The 6,947-nt window shown below is 32.6% G+C and overlaps 1 non-coding gene across 1 annotated transcript; it reads left to right on the plus strand.

Moving 5' to 3' along the window:
- The first annotated feature begins 226 nt into the window (after positions 1–226).
- LOC128292251 (small nucleolar RNA R71) lies at positions 227–333 on the plus strand. The gene has a single exon (XR_008282235.1). It is a non-coding gene; the product is annotated as a small nucleolar RNA R71 (small nucleolar RNA).
- Positions 334–6,947: the final 6,614 nt, after the last annotated feature.

Consider the following 6,947-nt stretch of genomic DNA (forward strand, 5'->3'; position numbering starts at 1 on the left):
TGTGAGTGAAGAAAGAGCGTTTACTTTATGTATTCCAGTAACTCATCTTCCTAACGCTGCTCGATTGGTTGGCCATTGATAATTATTGCTGGAAATCCTCTCAATGATTTTATAAGCCTCATTATAAGACTTAGAAAGGAGAGCACTGTTAGCAGAAGCGTCAACTACCATCCTCGTGTGAGCATTGAGACCATTATAAAATATCTCAGGTTGGATACAACGTGGGATTACATGATGAGGGCACTTCCGTAATAATTCTTTGTACCTTTTCCATGCCTCATACAAAGACTCATCATCCATTTGTTGGAAAGCAGTGGTCTCATTCCTCAACTTAGTAATCTTGGTAGATGGGAAATACTTCATGAGGAATCTTTCTGCTAACTCTTCCCATGTGGAAATTGAATTTGGTGGCAATGAGTTCAACCAAGCTCGAGCTCTACCCCTTAGTGAATACGGGAACAACTTCAATCATAATGCATCTTTGGGTACTCCAACTAACTTGAAAGAATCACTCACCTCCATAAACAGTCTTAAGTGTAGGTGAGGATCTTCGGTAGGCATTCCATTGAATTGGCCCACTATCTGGAGCATCTGAAACATGACTAGCTTCAGCTCGAACTATTGTGCCTTAATTTCGATTCTCCTAATACTCGGATTAAGATCATGAAATACTGGCACGGCATACTGTTATAAAGCTCTATCCCTATCATCAGCAATAAGGATAGGATTTTGAGTAGGGTTTGCTCCGTTTTCTTGATTTGGATTTTCAAAGTTCATTTCTTCAGTCCTTTTCTGATTTGCTTGTCTTCTTCACTGTCGGAAAGTTTATTCAATCTTAGGGTCTACAGGGAGTAGGTCAATAATTCGGTCAATACTCATAAACACATGAAATAATCACAAAAAAATTTATTAAGTTAAAATTTAAACGAAAATTAAACCAAAATGCAAAACTAACAAATTCACAAATAATGACTTTTTAAAACACAGTCCTCGACAACGGTGCCAAAAACTTGGAACAACGGAAATGTGCAAGTGTACACAATCACAACAAGTAGTAAAGTGACAAGTAAATGTAGAGTTATCGTACCTACAGGGACTGTGAAAAAAATTATTTATGAATGCTATTTAAAACACTTTGGTGAAGAAAAATATTTTATTTTGAAAAGGGTTATTAAGAAAACATAAAGTTTTAAACTAAATAAAAATTAAAGTTCTAATGCATAATTTCAAAATATGATTTAATCAAGATGACATAATTTTGTTGGATTAATTATATATCTTTAACTTAGAATTATTAAACTCATGTTTATGTTGTTACGAATAAATTCACGGAAACTCGATAATTTGCTAACTTATGAACATACTCACCTACACAAATCCATTCATCTCTTAACATATCCCTATGTTAATTCAATCGATTAAACGGATTCTAATAAGCAAACATGTTATTGCACATACATACTCATTAAATTGAACTAACCTCTTGCATATTCCTATGTCAATTCAAACGATTAATTAAATCTAATAAGAACATAAAAGACTGTGAGGTAACAAGGCATCCTTACCTTGAAACAGTTTAATCACAATAATCTTGCAAGTTATGCAAGGCAAGTGTATCGACAAATACATTGCTAATTTAACCTTCAACTACCTTAGAAGAATAAACATGCACTGATTAAGTATTGTGTCCATTAATTACAATTTCAATCCGTTTTAATAATTAATTCATTTGTTCTGTCACAATTATAATGCAAGAATAATTTAGGCATGATTTTACTTAATCAAGCATTTTACCGAGGCCTATAACAGCAAAACACAATTTTAATAATTTAAGAGGACGAAATGCAATCAACCCAACACGAATTAAATTCAAGCTAAGCTGATTAAATTAAACATTACAAAAACATAAATATTCATAGATATGTTCATCACAAAAACAACAAAAATTAAAGAGATAGGGAACAAGAATCAAATCCAGTTTTTTCTGTGGCTTGACTAGGTTGCTCTGTCTTTGTTCCCTGTTTTCCTCGCCGATCAAGGCTGCTATGAACACTTCAATGTTGCTCCAAAATGGATTATGAATACCCCTTTTCCAAGAGGAGAAATAGGCAAGAGAGCAAGGGACTTTGAATGGGAAATGAGAGGAGAAAGTGAAAGAGGAGAGAAGAGGTGTGAATGCATGAGGGATGCTTTGAATGATCAGCCAAAGGGGGTTTTTAGAGCTGAATATGGCAGCTAAAATTTGCTAAAAATAGCAGCCAAAGAGCCACACGTTGGCCGTGTAATAGCCCAAAATTGGGTCTAGTTAGAACAGAGGTTTCGAGACCACAAAATCTGAGATATAAATAATTATTTTATGATTATTTTGAGGTCTATGATATGATTGTATGATTGTGTGAAAATTTCGTGAAGAAATTCTATGCATAAAGTGCTTAATTCGAAGTTAGGGACTAAATTGAATAAGTTGCAAAACTTGCATTCTAGAAGTTTCTAGTATGAAATTGATTTGAAATATTAATTAGGAGGTCTTAAATAGAAATTTTACCAATTTCTAAGTTATGGAAAAAAATTGGACATGGATGGAATTTTTGGAAAGTTTAGTAGTAAGGGTATTTTGGTCATTTAGGGGTAAAAAGAATTAAAATACAAAATTAAAAGCCAATTTTGCTCATATTCTTCACCATGGACGTGTATACCAAGGGATACTCCATGGCTAGGGTTTTCAAGCTTCCCAAGCTCAATTGTAAGTCCGTTCTAACCCGTTTTCAAGTTCTTTACGTTTTGGAGTCCGTAACTTGATTTAGCTTATGCTAGCAATAATTCAACCTAGGGTTCATATTTGGAAAAATATCCATAGGTAAAATTTGTGTATTCTGGTGTTTTATGATACAATATGAGGTTTTAAATTATGTTAGACAACTTGTGCTACTCAGTTTTAACTGAAAACGAGCAAAAGGGCTTAATCGGTAAAAATACCCAATAGTCATAAGTATATGTTAGAGTGAGAATTTGATGCTTCCATAGAAGGGAAAAGTGATCATCATGTCATAAAACATAATAATAAGGGATGAAGTTTAATTCCCGAGCTTAGGGGCAAAAGAGTAAACATGGAAAAGTTTAGGGGCAAAATTGTAATTTTTCCAAAGTTTGAGTTAAGGACTGTTTTGAATAGTACATTAATTAAATAAGTAAAATATGATGTTTTAGATCCCGGAAAAAGAGATTTGAACCTAGAATGAGAGAAAAATCGAAAATTGGGAAAGTTGGTAAAATGGCCGTTTTAATATCAAGGTAAGTTCATATGTATAATAAGCATTAATTTATGCATGTTTCAATGCAAAATTGATATATTTACTATGATCTCCGAGGTGTTGAAAGTATGTAAGTTGGTATGATAATAATACAACAATAATGTTGTAATTTATATTTGAAAGTTAAATTTAGTGAATTAATTGAATTATGTTAAATTAAATGATTATGGTGCCAAGTTTATGAATTGATTTAAAAATATGTCTATGGTACATGAAGTGCATTGAATTATCATACATAAATGTGATTTCTATGATTATGGATATTATGGGAAATTGTAAGTTCATATGATTTTTAATAAGACTGTAATTTAATGTTATTGCGTTGATATTAAATGAGATGTAAGTTTATATGTAAGTAATACATCACTATCACTTGTATTATGATATTTTATAAAAATATTGGAAATATGTTTGTGGATAATTACTTGATTGGTGAAATTGTTGGAAAAGAGAGAAATCCGGTTGAACCTTGGAAAGATTGGATGATCTGAGATGGTATGTAGCTAGGTCACATGTATAGTGCTGAGTGCACATCATGTGTACAAGAGAGCTACAAGACATTATGATGTAGCTAGGTCGCATGGGTGATACTATGTGTACATCATGTAGACAAGAGAGCTACGGGATAGATGTAGCTAGGTCGCATGCATGGTTCCAAGTGAAGGACACCATGTAGACAAGAGAGCTACGAGATAAACTGGCTAGGTCACATGGGTGGTACTAAGTGTTCACCATGTGTACAAGAGAGCCGAACTATATGATGGGTGGAGCTATGTGCTGAAACCACCAAGTATCGAGGATTGATCCTAAGTGTTCAACGGGAGACTCTCTATGTATTGCTTTGTGAGTTTTGTGATGAATAAGTGCAGGAACTTGGTTATGTAAATGATGTGTTCATTAAGTGACCAGGATGTGGTAAGGTTATAAACAAGTAAGTTATACATGAGGATGATTTTATGGTGACCTTGTGATCATGGGCCTATACTTGTGATGTATGAAATATGGTGAAAATGATTTGTGATATGTATGTTAAAATGAGGTTAATACAAAGAAAGTGTGAAAGAGTGAATTAGCAATAAAACTGTTTTGGACAGTAGCAGTGATGTGAATTTGAAAAATCACCAAAAATAGTATAAATTGAATCAGAGATTGAATGAGATATCAAATTAAATCTTAATGAGTCTATTTTCATATAAAAGAAATATAGAAAGCAAAAGAGTTCTATATTTTTAGATATTTATGTTTTTGTGAGACTGATTCAGAATGATTACGTGATCCCCTGTTTTGACTTTGGAAAATCAAAAAAATTTGGAGAAAAATAATTAGAGGCTCAAAATTATACTTTTAAAATCCATAATGAGTTTATTTTCAAGATAAATCAACATGAACATTATCCGAGTTCTGTACTGTGAGATAATTATTTTTTAGTGAAGAGAGGTTAGAACTGTTAGAAAGTGAAACAGGGGAAATTTTAATGAATAAACTGTACTAATTGGCTAAACCAAAAATTATGAAATTTTATGGTGGAAAGATATGTAAGTCTAGTTTCAGGGGAAATTTACGGATCTTAATTTGGAGCTCTGTAGCTCGAATTATAAATAATTAAGTGACTATGACCCGTGTGGACAGTTTGATGTGAACATTTATTAGTAAATTGTGAAATCGTAGTTACAAGAATGCTATATACATTAAGGATGTGGAATGGAGAGGAGGAGGAGGAAAATAAATATATGTGGAATACATGGAAACTATGGTATATGAAATATTGATATAATCAAATAAATGATATGTGTTTATAAGAAAACAAGAAGAGAATGTTATGTATCATGACATATATATATATATATATATATATATATGACTAGTCTCAATGTAATGCTTGTTGGGTATGGAATTGAATTGAAATGTTTCAGGAAAACATGTTATTCTGCGTATCTGAATCGTGGTATTTTATAAAGATATGATCTAGCTTTAAATATGAATGCTTGATGATTAAGCTGAAGATATTTGGTAAGATGATAATCTTGGTATAAATGTATAAGTGGTACTATAATAAACAAGGTAAAATGAGTATGAGAGACACATGTATGATGACATACAAATGCTATGTTTGTGGTTTAATTGAGGATGTTTAATCATTAAATGAATACCATGTTATATGCTTTTGATTTTGTATAAGTGTGTAAGAGATCAAGGTTGACCAAAGCTTGGAAAATAGCCTAGGTATATTCCACATAGGCAGAGACACGACCATGTGTCTCAGCCGTGTATGGAACACGACTTTGGGACACAGGCGTGTGGAGCCTTAAAGCATGAAATTTCCAAGATTTTCGTAAGTTCTCGGTTTAGTCCCAAACCCTTTCTAAAGTATGTTTTGGGCTCCGTAGACTCAAATAAGGGACTATGTGTAAGAGAATGAACGCTTTGAAATATGAATAAAATTTTATGGCTCGTATTTTAGTTTAATGTTTGTATGTTTGTGCAGTAGCATGCATCTTTACCTTAGCTTGGCCTCTGCACGGGTAAGGGTGTTACATTTAGTGGTATCGAGCAGGTTTAGCGATTCTCGGACTAACATAGCAAGTGCAAGAGTTTAGTTATACATGCCACAAATATGTGATAGTGTGATGTCTCCCGACACTAATAAGGACTATTTTGTTTAAAATGAAATATTCTCCAACCGAGCTACATCTGACCATTTGATAGCGATATTGAAGTATTTAAATAAAGTGTAGCTATGATGTGTTAAACTCAGAAAGGTATGAATAAGAATTTGTGATATATGTATATGTGATAATATGTGAGATGAAAGTTTATATGGTGATATATTTATTCATATTTGTTTGGCCTTCATATGCTGTTGCATGCTTGACTAAATTAATTAGTAAATGTGATGATTAAAGTTATTCAAAATTCATAGAATGTATGAGTGAGTGCACTTGTTTGAAATGAGATAATTGGAAATTTTATGTAAGACAGGTATGAATAATAAATTGTTTGAAGTGGATAGTATGATTATAATGACATATGTGGATAATGAAAAAAATGTGTCATATAGATATATGTCAGAATCGAGTTAGAGACTGTACGACCTCACCCGCTTACCGATGAGGTGTATATAATGGAAATTCATGAGAATCATGTTGACTATGTTCCTAAGTGTGGAATCAAAGAGTTCAGTGATAAAATAATTATAGATATGACTAGAGTCTGAGAATGGTTGACAAGTGAAGACAGAGTTAGAGAAATATCAGAGTTTATTGAGTTATCTTAGGATTGAAATTGATGACAGAGTGTTTCTGAAAGTATCGTCTTGAAAACAATTAGTTAGTAATGCTGGAAATTATGAGAAAGATACTAAACCTCACTCGTAAGATTTTCGAGGACGAAAATCTCGAAGGGGAGAGTTGTAATAGCCCAAAATTGGGTCCAGTTGGACAGAGGTTTGAGACCACAAAATCTGAGATATAAATAATTATTTTATGATTATTTTGAGGTCTATGATATGATTGCATAATTGTGTGAAAATTTCGTGAAGAAATTCTATGCATAAACTGCTTAATTCGAAGTTAGGGACTAAATTGAATAAGTTGCAAAACTTGCATTCTAGAAGTTTCTAGTATGAAATTGATTTGA

The sequence above is a fragment of the Gossypium arboreum genome, chromosome 4 (assembly GCF_025698485.1).
Source record: "Gossypium arboreum isolate Shixiya-1 chromosome 4, ASM2569848v2, whole genome shotgun sequence".
Classification (NCBI taxonomy): Eukaryota; Viridiplantae; Streptophyta; class Magnoliopsida; order Malvales; family Malvaceae; genus Gossypium; species Gossypium arboreum.